The sequence below is a fragment of the Lolium rigidum genome, chromosome 5 (assembly GCF_022539505.1).
Source record: "Lolium rigidum isolate FL_2022 chromosome 5, APGP_CSIRO_Lrig_0.1, whole genome shotgun sequence".
NCBI classification, from domain to species: Eukaryota; Viridiplantae; Streptophyta; class Magnoliopsida; order Poales; family Poaceae; genus Lolium; species Lolium rigidum.
This window is the reverse complement of record NC_061512.1, coordinates 118515755-118528544: the sequence shown is the minus strand read 5'-3', so window position 1 is coordinate 118528544 and position 12790 is coordinate 118515755.

Genomic DNA, 12790 nt, shown 5'->3' with positions numbered 1-12790 from the left:
TTAATAGGTTCCTTCCTGGTGATCTTTTATTGCCGAAGGAGAGGGTAAATACTAGGACAAACCTCCTTGTAACCTTTCCCTTGATCATGGTTCTCGTTTTGGGCTACCCCGGAGAGGACCCGCCCAGTTGTGAGATTTCAGGATCGCGCCTCTCAAACTCGCGACTTCCTTGACTTACGTACCAAGACCCTGTCTATAGTTTATAACTCCATGTTTCCTCGGAACGTTCAACCAAAAACTCTTCCCGAGTTAATGGAGAAATTTAAGGATGCCCCAGGATCCATGACTTTAGCTAAGCTCAGCGAGTAGTGTGGCGCCGGTTGCCCTTATCATACTTCGGATGCGCCACTCAAAGCTGGCTGGCCCAAGTTGTTGCGAAAGTTCACGAGAAGGTACGGCGCCGAAGAGTTGGTGTCGATCGTATTAACACGAAGGTTTCGCCTATAGCTGAAGAAATGATTGAAGACCTTCTTCGGATGGATGCCGACTTTTTGCGAGATGGTCATTATGCTGATTTTCTTGGCCGCTGCCCTGAAGAAAACAGGATTACCCTTGATGATATATTGAATCATGACTAATTATTTTCCTTTGGTAGATAATTCTTCCTTGTAAATCATGATTGTGATTATATTGTGAAGCAAACATCATATTTCTATATTTGTCTAGCCCCCGAGTGTTTTCGGTGGCTATTCACTGTATTTGTAAAATGCGAGGTTTTGAACCAAGGCATTTATTCAAGGGATTTCTATTTTCGTGCCCTCAGGTCCTTAGTTGTACTCAGTTTTCCCCAGCTCCTTAGTTTTTCCTCAGTTTTCCCCAAGCCCTTGTCTGAACCGCAGAAGGAGCTCGGACGGAAGGAATCCGTTAAGTTGACCGTTCCGTGCCGACAGAGTGGGGTCGTGTCGTTTGTGGGGTCGCGTCGTGTGGGACCGTCGTGTGGGGCTGGTAGGAAGGGACCGCGTGGGACGGGACGAGGCCGTGTTTGTGTGGCCGTAGCGTGTGGGGCCGTAGCGTGTGGAGCCGTGTGGGTCCGGGACGGGGGCACGAGTGGTTTCGTCTCTTTCGCCCAGTTAGCGGTTTTCAATGTACCTTTTTCCTCTCTATCGCTCGATCTCATTCATATTTGATAGCCCAAATTGGTAGCAAATCTAGAGAAGCTTCTCCTTCTGTTTTTTAACGCCATTCATTTCTTTATGCCTTCGTTTTTACCCAATCGGGTAGGAAATCTAGGGCACAAATCCGGAGAGAAAATATAGGATAAGCCGCATACGGCAACCAACATAGCATAGATATATTCGGGACAGATCCAAAAGTAGTACCGATAGATCCAACATAAGCTACATTTTACATGAAATTAAGCTGCTCTACAGATAGAGCGAGTCACATACGAAGAGTGCACGGTAGGCACGTTCAACGCCTCCGGGTAGCGCGTGTGACTCGCTTGGAGGTTGCGCGAGGTGAATCCCAAGTGCTTTGTGTTTGGCCATGTACGCATGCACGTTCACGGTCCTTCCAACTCTAGCGCCACATCTGCCAATGGATTCAGCATGGTTCACCGGGGAGTTGAAGTCGGTGGCGCGGAGCTTCTCGTTGCGAAGGGGCACTTGTAAATGCCTCGAGCAAAGGGCCATCGTAATGGCCGGATCTGCAGCCTCCCGAGGACGTGACGAGTCTTGGTGTGGAAGGACTCGTCGTCGGCTGTCGACGTCGCTGCTCTGCACCTGTCACGTAGCACCAAAGATCGTGCAAAAAACACGGAGTCAATTGCAACGATGATGGAACAGAGAGTGAACAAAAATCATGCATGATAATATGGGCTCGAAAAAAAGAGGTAGCCTCAGTTACATTGGACACACTTATATCCGGGATTTGAGTCGGCAAACCAAAGATCATGCACAACAAATTTGTACACACCAATTGTTTACCGACCAAACCCTGAATCAATTTATGCCCAAATATTCATCATCATCGGCACAAATCTTAAACAAAAGCAAATCACAAACACTAATAACGCAAGATCTAACACAAAAGGATCGAACTAGGAACGGACGAACGAGTAATAACGCAAGATCTAACAAAAAAGGATTGAACTAGGAACAGACGAACCGTAATAACGCTAGATCTAACACAAAATGATTGAAATGAGATAAGAACAAGGGAACAAAGGGTTACCTCCGGCTCGTTGTCGACGATGGTGGTGTCGTAGGGGTTCTCCGGCGCGTCGTGCGCACGTGGTTCGTACGGGTCCCAATCGACGGGGACTCGGAGCGGTGGCGGCGGCCGATGCGCCGGCTGTTACGTTGGAAGCAGCGACAGGGGCCTGGACGGGGGCGGCGGCCGATGCGCCGGCTGCTACGTTGGAAGCAGCGACCGGGGCCTGGACGGTGGCGGCGGCCGATGCGCCGGCTGCTACGTTGGAAGCAGCGACAGGGGCCTGGACGGGGGCGGCGGCCGATGCGCCGGCTGCTACGTTGGAAGCGGCGACGGGGGCCTGGACGGGGCGGCGGGCTGATGTGCCCACAATGGGCATCTCATTCTTCTCCATCGCCGGCGGTTTTCTTCGGGGGTTTTTCTTCGGTTGTGGAGAAGATGATGGGACAGGAGAGGCGGTTGCGAGTGAGCCGGTGAGAACGTGCGTCGAGGGAGAGAAAGAGGGGCTCTATAAAGACGAAGGTGGCGTGTACCGCAACACGCGTCCGCTATGCACGGCTGCAGCGTGCACCGCTACACCGAGTCTAACCCTGGGACGTTTGGTGTACTCGGTTATAACCTCGGGCCTTATACGGAAATTTTACTCGTACTCGGTTTTCCCCTCGAGGACTTAGACCGGCAAGTGCAATATACTCAGTTTTACCCTCAAGTAGCTGGTCAACGAGAGAGTCAACAAATGAGATTAACATAGCTAATTGAGTCATTTCATGCGCAAAAAAATCCGAAAAAATAAAAACATAGTGGCAACTACTCATGGAGTCTTCCTACGCAACCTGCCACCTAGAAAACCTTAATAAACATATATAAATCAAGTTTTACCACAAATTGCCACTTCTCAGAATCACTAGTGTAGCTATGAAGATGCATGGTTTTCCACCCAAACCCCTTTGCAAAACATCTTTCCCAAAACATAGTTTGTCTAAATGATGCCATAATTGTCACACTCATGTATATTTGAATTGCAAATAATTTGATGTAGCCCAATATGAATTATATTGTACAAAACCCACATTTTTCATTTTGTAATTCTTTTGTTTGAATCCCTTAGTCTATTTACTATTTATGTGCCCTTGGATTCTTAGTACTACTCAGTTTTGCCCTCAACTACTGTCACAAATGCTGCGAGAAGCCCAAACTTATCACGATTGGTTGAGCCGTTGTCACACGGATCGACTCCACGAACCGTTGATCCACTGATCTAACGGGCAGTATACCCCTCTCCGTCTCTTTGTGGCAACCTCTCTCTCTCTCTCTCTCTCTCTCTCTCTCTCTCTCTCTCTCTCTCTCTCTTCGTGGCCACCCCTCTCTCTCTCTCTCTCTCGGTGGAGAATGCAATAACGAGTTTGCCACTTAATATAGTTTGGGATATAGTATTGGTATAAACATGAGGCATACATATTTGCGGATTTCGGTGATTGCATTATTTGTCAGCCCTCTAACAATTATCAACTATCTTGAGCTGTCCTTTTCTTTTAGGGAATATAGTTTGGGATATAGTATTGGTATTTTGAAACGGCCTAAAAGTGGTATAATTTTGTTATAAACATGAGGCATACATTTTTGCGGATTTCGGCGATTGCATTATTTGTCACCCCTCTAACAATTATCAACTATCTTTAGCTGTCCTTTTCTTTTAGGGAATATAGTTTGGGATATGGTATTGGTATTTTGGAAAGGCCTAAAAGTGGTATAATTTTGGTATAAACATGAGGCATACATATTTGCGGATTTCGGGGATTGCATTATTTGTCACCCCTCTAACAATTATCAACTATCTTGAGCTGTCCTTTTCTTTTAGGGAATATAGTTTGGGATATAGTATTGGTATTTTGAAACGGCCTAAAAGTGGTATAATTTTGTTATAAACATGAGGCATACATTTTTGCAAATTTCGGCGATTGCATTATTTGTCACCCCTCTAACAATTATCAACTATCTTTAGCTATCCTTTTCTTTTAGGGAATATAGTTTGGGATATGGTATTGGTATTTTGGAAAGGCCTAAAAGTGGTATAATTTTGGTATAAACATGAGGCATACATATTTGCGGATTTCGGTGATTGCATTATTTGTCACCCCTCTAACAATTATCAACTATCTTTAGCTTTCCTTTTCTTTTAGGGAATATAGTTGGTAATTTCGGTGAATGCACACACTAACTTTGAAAACAACTACAAGTACATGTAACTGAATAATGGATTTGTAACAAGGTATCCCTTGTAACAACTTCTAGCGCTCGGTGAGCAATGATAAGAATCCGATCGTAATTATACAACAAAAAAAACAACCAGCCGTCAGATTAGCTTGCTTCTTCAACTCGATCAGCTTGCCTTAAGCTGCTTGTTCATTTTCTTCAGTTCTCCCTTCACTTCCACCAGTTACGCATTGGGAGCATTAGGCATAATCGGAAGGTCCCTAATCGGAACGGCTCCTCTCTCCACCGCATTCTCTACGGCAAGTCCCCCCTCCCAAATTGCGCCCCCAATAGCGCCAATTGATTCCTGCAACCGAAGCCTCTGAACGTACACATCGATCCACTCGAAATGCCCGCATTTCTTCAAGATCTAAAAACAACAACGTGAACCCTAAATCCCAAATTCGAGGGAATAACAAGAAAATCGAGAGAAAACGAGAGAAATTGGAGCGAGATCTAACCTTATCCCCCTCTCTATATGGCAAGCTCTCGCATGCAACGAACTCACGTCCACGGTTGCCGTTCTCGTCCGTCTTACAGCATCGACCGCTTCGAGGCTCTCGGCGTGGGCGGTCGGGGCATCTTGTCAAAGGCACGGGTCCATACTGCGGCCATGAAGAACGGGAGGTCGAAGAGAAACTAGACATCACCCGCGTGCCGGAGAAGGGCTGCCGGCGGCGGAGAAGAAGAACAATGGGGCGCGGAGAAAGAAAGGGGAAGCAATGGCACGGGCACGGGCGCGGGGCTAGCTCGGGCTCCCATTTTGCAACGGTCACCGGGTAAGGCTGTGGGTCCGGCGCGCTAGCGTGGACAAGTTGTGGGTCCCACGATGATGCGGATAAGTGGAGACGTGTCCACTGCGGGGCACCAACGGTGGCCCCACTTGCCAGCACCAACCAACGTCAACTAAACGGGAATCCTCCGTCCGAGCTCCTTCTGCGGGTTACAGACAAGGGCTTGGGGAAAACTGAGGAAAAACTAAGGAGCTGGGGAAAACTGAGTACAACTAAGGACCCGAGGGCACGAAAATAGAAATCCCTTTACAATATGTATTTTATGTGAGTTTTGCTGCACCGTTCATCCTTGTGTTTGTTTCAAATAACCTTGCTAGCCTAAACCTTGTATTGAGAGGGAATACTTCTCATGCATCCAAAATCCTTGAGCCAACCACTATGCCATTTGTGTCCACCATACCTACCTACTACATGGTATTTCTCCGCCATTCCAAAGTAAATTGCTTGAGTGCTACCTTTAAAATTGCTATCCTTCACCTTTACAATATATAGCTCATGGGACAAATAGCTTAAAAACTATTGTGGTATTGAATATGTACTTATGCACTTTATCTCTTATTAAGTTGCTTGTTGTGCGATAACCATGTTTCTGGGGACGCCATCAACTACTCTTTGTTGAATATCATGTGAGTTGCTATGCATGTCCGTCTTGTCTGAAGTAAGAGAGATATACCACTTCAATGGTTGGAGCATGCATATTGTTAGAGAAGAACATTGGGCCGCTAACTAAAGCCATGATTCATGGTGGAAGTTTCAGTTTTGGACATATATCCTCAATCTCATATGAGAACACTAATTGTTGCTACATGCTTATGCATTAAAGAGGAGTCCATTATCTGTTGTCCATGTTGTCCCGGTATGGATGTCTAAGTTGAGAATAATCAAAGCGAGAAATCCAAAATGCGAGCTTTCTCCTTAGACCTTTGTACCAGGCGGCATGGAGGTACCCCATTGTGACACTTGGTTAAAACATGTGTATTGCGATGATCCGGTAGTCCAAGCTAATTAGGACAAGGTGCGGGCACTATTAGTATAGTATGCATAAGGCTTGCAACTTGTAAGATATAATTTACATGATACATGTGCTTTATTACTACCGTTGACAAAATTGTTTCATGTTTTCAAAATAAAAGCTCTAGCACAAATATAGCAATCGATGCTTTCCTCTTTGAAGGACCTTTCTTTTACTTTTATGTTGAGTCGGTTCACCTATTTCTCTCCACCTCAAGAAGCAAACACTTGTGTGAACTGTGCATTGATTCCTACATACTTGCATATTGCACTTGTTATATTACTCTATGTTGACAATTATCCATGAGATACACATGTTATAAGTTGAAAGCAACCGCTGAAACTTAATCTTCCTTTGTGTTGCTTCAATACCTTTACTATGAATTTATTGCTTTATGAGTTAACTCTTATGCAAGACTTATTGATGCTTGTCTTGAAAGTGCTATTCATGAAAAGTCATTGCTTTATGATTCAGTTGTTTACTCATGTCATTACCATTGTTTTGATCGCTGCATTCATTACATATGTTTACAATAGTATGATCAAGGTTATGATGGCATGTCACTCCGAAATTATACGTAGTTATCGTTTCCGCTCGGGACGAGCAGGAACTAAGCTTGAGGATGCTGATACGTCTCCGACGTATCAATAATTTCTTATGTTCCATGCCACATTATTGATGATATCTACATGTTTTATGCATACTTTATGTCATATTTATGCGTTATCCGGAACTAACCTATTGACGAGATGCCGAAGGGCCGGTTCTCGTTTTCTGCTGTTTTTGGTTCCAGAAATCCTAGTAAGGAAATATTCTCGGAATTGGACGAAATCAACGCCCAGGTTCCTATTTTTCCCGGAAGCATCCAGAACACCCGAGAGTCGCCAGAGGGGGCCCACACAGGCCCCAGATGATAGGCCGGCGCGACCCAGGCCCTGGCCGCGCCGCCCTATGGTGTCGTCGCCCCTTCGACCTTCTGACGCCGCCTCTTCGCCTATATAAAGGTCCCAGACCTAAAACCTCGATACGAAAGAGCCACGGTACGAGAAACCTTCCAGAGCCGCCGCCATCGCGAAGCCAAGATCTGGGGGACAGGAGTCTCTGTTCCGGCACGCCGCCGGGACGGGGAAGTGCCCGCGGAAGGCTCCTCCATCGACACCACCGCCATCTTCATGAACGCTGCTGTCTCCCATGAGGAGGGAGTAGTTCTCCATCGAGGCTCGGGGCTGTACCGGTAGCTATGTGGTTCATCTCTCTCCTATGTACTTCAATACAATAATCTCATGAGCTGCCTTACATGATTGAGATTGATATGATGATGCTTGTAATCTAGATGTCATTATGCTAGTCAAGTGGGTTTTACTTATGTGATCTCCGGAGACTCCTTGTCCCACGTGTGTAAAGGTGACGAGTGTGTGCACCGTGTGGGTCTCTTAGGCTATATTTCACGAGAATACTTATTCACCGTTATGAATGGCGTAGTGAAGTGCTTATTTGTATCTCTTTATGATTGCAATATGTTTTGTATCACAATTTATCTATGTGCTACTCTAGTGATGTTATTAAAGTAGTTTTATTCCTCCCGCACGGTGTAATGGTGACGAGTGTGTGCATCCGTGTTAGTACTTGGCGTAGGCTATGATTATGATCTCTTGTAGATTATGAAGTTAACTATTGCTATGATGGTATTGATGTGATCTATTCCTCCTACATGGTGTGAAGGTGACGGTGTGCATGCTATGTTAGTACTTGGTTTAGTCGTGTTGATCTTTCATGCACTCTAAGGTTATTTAAATATGAACATTGAATTGTGGAGCTTGTTAACTCCGGCATTGAGGGTTCGTGTAATCCTACGCAATGTGTTCATCATCCAACAAGAGAGTGTAGAGTATGCATTTATCTATTCCGTTATGTGATCAATGTTGAGAGTGTCCACTAGTGAAAGTGTAATCCCTAGGCCTTGTTCCTAAATATCGCTATCGCTGCTTGTTTACTTGTTTTATCGTGTTACTACTAGCTGCGTTACCACTTGCTCATAATTATTTATACCACCCGTATTTCACTATCTCTTCGCCGAACTAGTGCACCTATTAGGTGTGTTGGGGACACAAGAGACTTCTTGCTTTGTGGTTGCGGGGTTGCATGAGAGGGATATCTTTGACCTCTTCCTCCCTGAGTTCGATAAACCTTGGGTGATCCAGTTAAGGGAAACTTGCTGCTGTTCTACAAACCTCTGCTCTTGGAGGCCCAACACTGTCTACAAGAATAGAAGCACCCTTAGACATCACCGGCCCAAGCCCCGGTCTACCGGCTGGGCCGGTTGGCGTGCTCCGGCCTGAGCCCCAACGCTTCGGGCCATCCTCTTTTTAGGCCTTCTCCTCTGCTCCCGGCCCACTCGCCCTACCCTGCCTGCTCCCCGGCGCGGCCGGCCTGTGCGCTGTCCTATCTGGCGCCAGGTCCAGTCGGCCGGCTGGGCCACCCGTTTGGCCATTTTCTGCCCGTTTTTCCTGTGTTTTTCCTCCCCAAACGGCTCTATTTCTCCTAGACTATATATAGGCCTTCTTCCACCTTGGGAAAAGTAATTTCTTTCACTCTCTCTCCTCCATTGCTGACTTGGAAGAACTTGCCCTATCTCTTGATTCCCCACATGATTCTTTCTCATTCTTGAAGGATCTAAGAGATGAGATCTTGATCTGCAATCCCCACCAATTCATTTCTCCTCTAAGTGAGGGGACTCTTTGGATCTAGATCTTGGAGTCATTTGTTTATTTCCTCCTTTGGTCTTCCTCTCTAATATCATCCTAGCATTTGTTTCTTTGGTGGGATTTGAGTGTGAAGGATTTGAACACCTTTGGTGTTCTTGCTTTGCATCATTTCATAGTGTTGAGCTCTCCACCACGATTAGTTCGAGTGAGAGATCGTGAGCTTGTTACTCTTGGAGGGTGACCTCCTAGTTGGCTTGGTTGGTGTCTCGGTGACCTCTTCGTGGTAGGTTGTGAAGGGGGGTCAGGCTTCTCCTTGGTGGAGCTTATGAAGTGGTTGTGGAGCTTGCCATCTCCGTAGTGGAGAAAAAACTAGCCATAAGGAAAGGGATATTCCTTCGTGGGATAGGCTCGGAGAAGAAGGTGAACCTTCGTGGTGTTGGGAAATCCTTTGTGGGATCCCCACCTCTCCAAACGTGACGTACCTTCTTGCAAAGGAAGGGAGCACGGGAATACATCTTCGTCTCCGCCTGTCTCGGTTATTTCTATACCCGAGTTTACTTTCCTTGTGATAGCCATTGAGCTTGAATTATCTATTACATCTTGCTATCACTTGTTGTTCATATATACATATTGTGCCTATCTTGCTTAGCTCTAGTTGTTGTTGTTGCACTTAGTTGAGCCTAACATATTTAGGTTTTGTGCTTGTAAAATAAACGTTAGTTTAATTCTGCATTCTTACAAGCACAATCTGTAAGAGTTTTTAAAACGCCTATTCACCCCCTCTAGGCGACATCTCGTCCTTTCAACTGTAACGAAGAGAGTCCAGAGGAGAGACGAAGCTGAGCTAGGAGGTGGCCACACCACCCCTAGGCGCGGCCCAGCCCCTGGCCGTGCCTAAGCATGGTGTGGGCCCCTCGAGCGCCCACCGACCTCGCCCTTCCGCCTATTTATTCATCTGATCGGGAAAAACCTAGATACCCGAGCCTCCATCCACGAAAAGTTCCATCACGGCCGCCATCACCGACCCTAGCTCGGGAGGGTTCTGAAGCTCTTCCCAGCACCCTGCCGAAGAGGGAGATCATCACTGGAGGCCTCTACATCGCCAAGCCCGCCTCCGAAGTGATGTGTGAGTAGTTCATCTCTGGAATTCGGGTCCATAGCAGTAGCTAGATGGTTGTCTTCTCCAATTTATGCTTCATGTTTAGATCTTGTGAGCTGCCTATCATGATCAAGATCATATTTATGTAATGCTACATGTTGTGTTTGTTGGGATCCGATGAATATTGAATACTATGGTTGAGATTGATTATATACTTGGCATATGTTATTTGTGATCTTGCATGCTCTCCGTTGCTAGTAGATGCTCTGGCCAAGTATGTGCTTGTGACTCCAAGAGGGAGTATTTATGCTCGATAGTGGGTTCATGCCTCTAGTAATCTGGGAGAGTGACAATAACTTCTAAGGTTGTAGATGTGTTGTTGCTACTAGGGAGAAAACACCAATGCTTTGTCTAAGGATAATTCTATTGTTTACTTTACACACTTTGCATAATGCGATAATCTGTTGCTTCCAACTTAATACTGAAACGGGTGTGGACGCTAACCGGAAGGTGTATTATTAGTCATAGATGCAGTTGGATTACGGTCTATGTATCATGTTGTAATGCCCAAATGAATCTCATAGTAATCATCTTGTCATGTATGGTCTTTATTATGTCAATTGCCCAGCTGTAATTTGTTCACCCAACATGTTATTTATTTTTATGGAAAAACACCTATAGTGAACTGTGGACCTTGATGACCCACAAGTATAGGGGATCGCAACAGTCTTCGAGGGAAGTAAAACCCAATTTATTGATTCGACACAAGGGAAGCCAAAGAATATTTGTAAGCCTTAACAGCGGAGTTGTCAATTCAGTCGCACCTGGAAACAGACTTGCTCGCAAGAGTTTATCGAGTAGCAACAGCTTTATAGCGATAGCAGTAGTGAAATATCGATAGCGGTGTAACAAAGACAGCAGTAGTGATTATTGTAAACAACATGATTAAAATACTGTAGGCACAGGGATGGATGAACGGGCGCTGCATGGATGAGAGAACTCATGTAACAATCAAGGTAGGGCATTTGCAGATAATAATTAAGCGGTATCCAAGTACTAAATAACCATAGGCATGTGTTCCATATATAGTCGTACGTGCTCGCAATGAGAAACTTGCACAACATCTTTTGTCCTACCAGCCGGTGGCAGCCGGGCCTCTAGGGAATCTACTGGTAATTAAGGTACTCCTTTTAATAGAGTACCACAGCAAAGCATTAACACTCCATGAACACATGTGATCCTCATATCACCGCCTTCCCCTCCGGTTGTCCCAATTTCTGTCACTTTGGGGCCTCGGGTTCCGGACAGCAGTATGTGTATACAACTTGCAGGTAAGATCATAAAGCAATGAATATCATCATGAATTGATAACATGTTCAGATCTCAGATCATGGCACTCGGGCCCTAGTGACAAGCATTAAGCATAACAAGTTGCAACAATATCATAAAAGTACCAATTACGGATACTAGGCACTATGCCCTAACAATCTTATGCTATTACATGACCAATCTCATCCAATCCCTACCATCCCCTTCAGCCTACAGTAGGGGAATTACTCACACATGGATGGGGGAAGCATGGCTGGTTGATGGAGAGGCGTCGGTGGTGATGATGGCGATGATCTCCTCCAATTTCCCCGTCCCGGCGGAGTGCCAGAATGGAGTTTCTGGTCCCGAGACGGAGTTTCGCGATGGCGGCGGAGTTCTGGATGTCTTCTGGCAATTTCGTCTAACCCCCGTGCGTTTTTAGGTCGAAACCCTTAAGTAGTCCGAGGGGGGCGTCGGAGGCTGGCCGAGGCGCCGCCACCATAGGCCGGCGCGGCCCAGGGGCCCACCGCGCCGCCTTGTGGGGTGGGCACCTCGTGCCCCCCCTCCTTCTGGTCTTCTGGCTCCGTTAATCTCCTGTGAAAATAGGCCCATTGGAATTAATCCCGGGGATTTTCCTGAAGGTTGAGTTTCTGCACAAAAACAAGACACCAGGGCAATTCTGCTGAAAACAGCGTTAGTCCGTGTTAGTTGTATCCAAAATACACAAATTAGAGGCAAAACAATAGCAAAAGTGTTCGGGGAAGTAGATACGTTTTGGACGTATCAGACCTCGGTCCTTTCTTTTACACTGATAAATTCATCTACTGCAAACACCTGTTTTGTTTACTTACTGCAAGCACTGTTCTCTTTATTTCATTGCAAACAAACATCTCTTTCCACACTATATGGTTAATCCGTTGTTTTCAGCAAAACCGGTGAGATTGACAACCTCAATGTAAGTTGGGGCCAAGTATTTTGGTTGTGTTGTGTGTAGGTTCCACGGTGTTTCTGACGCCAGTAGTGCGCTATGCGAAAAGTCAGCTAGCAACAACTTCATAAGTGATTTCTTTCCCCTACTGGTCGATTAAATCTTGGTTTCTTACTGAGGTAAAACTTGATAGCGTGCTCATCATACCTTTCTCTTGGGGTTCCCCAACGGTGTGCTCTGCACTCATCAGTCTAATTTTTCGGCGCCGTTGCCGGGGAGAAAGAGGATTTCTGCAAGGGAGTCTCTCATCACCAATCTCTTTACTTTGTTATTGTTTTGCTTAGTTCATTTTACTTTGTCTTGTTTGCTTCTTTATATCAAAAACACAAAAATTAGTTTCTATTATAGCTTTTATTCCTATTGCTCTGTTTTAATCTTGCTAAAATGAGTCTCCTGAGAATACTAAGTTGTGACTTTACTAGCACAAACAACAATGATTTTGTTTGTACACATATTGCTCCACCTGCTCCTGAAGCAGCT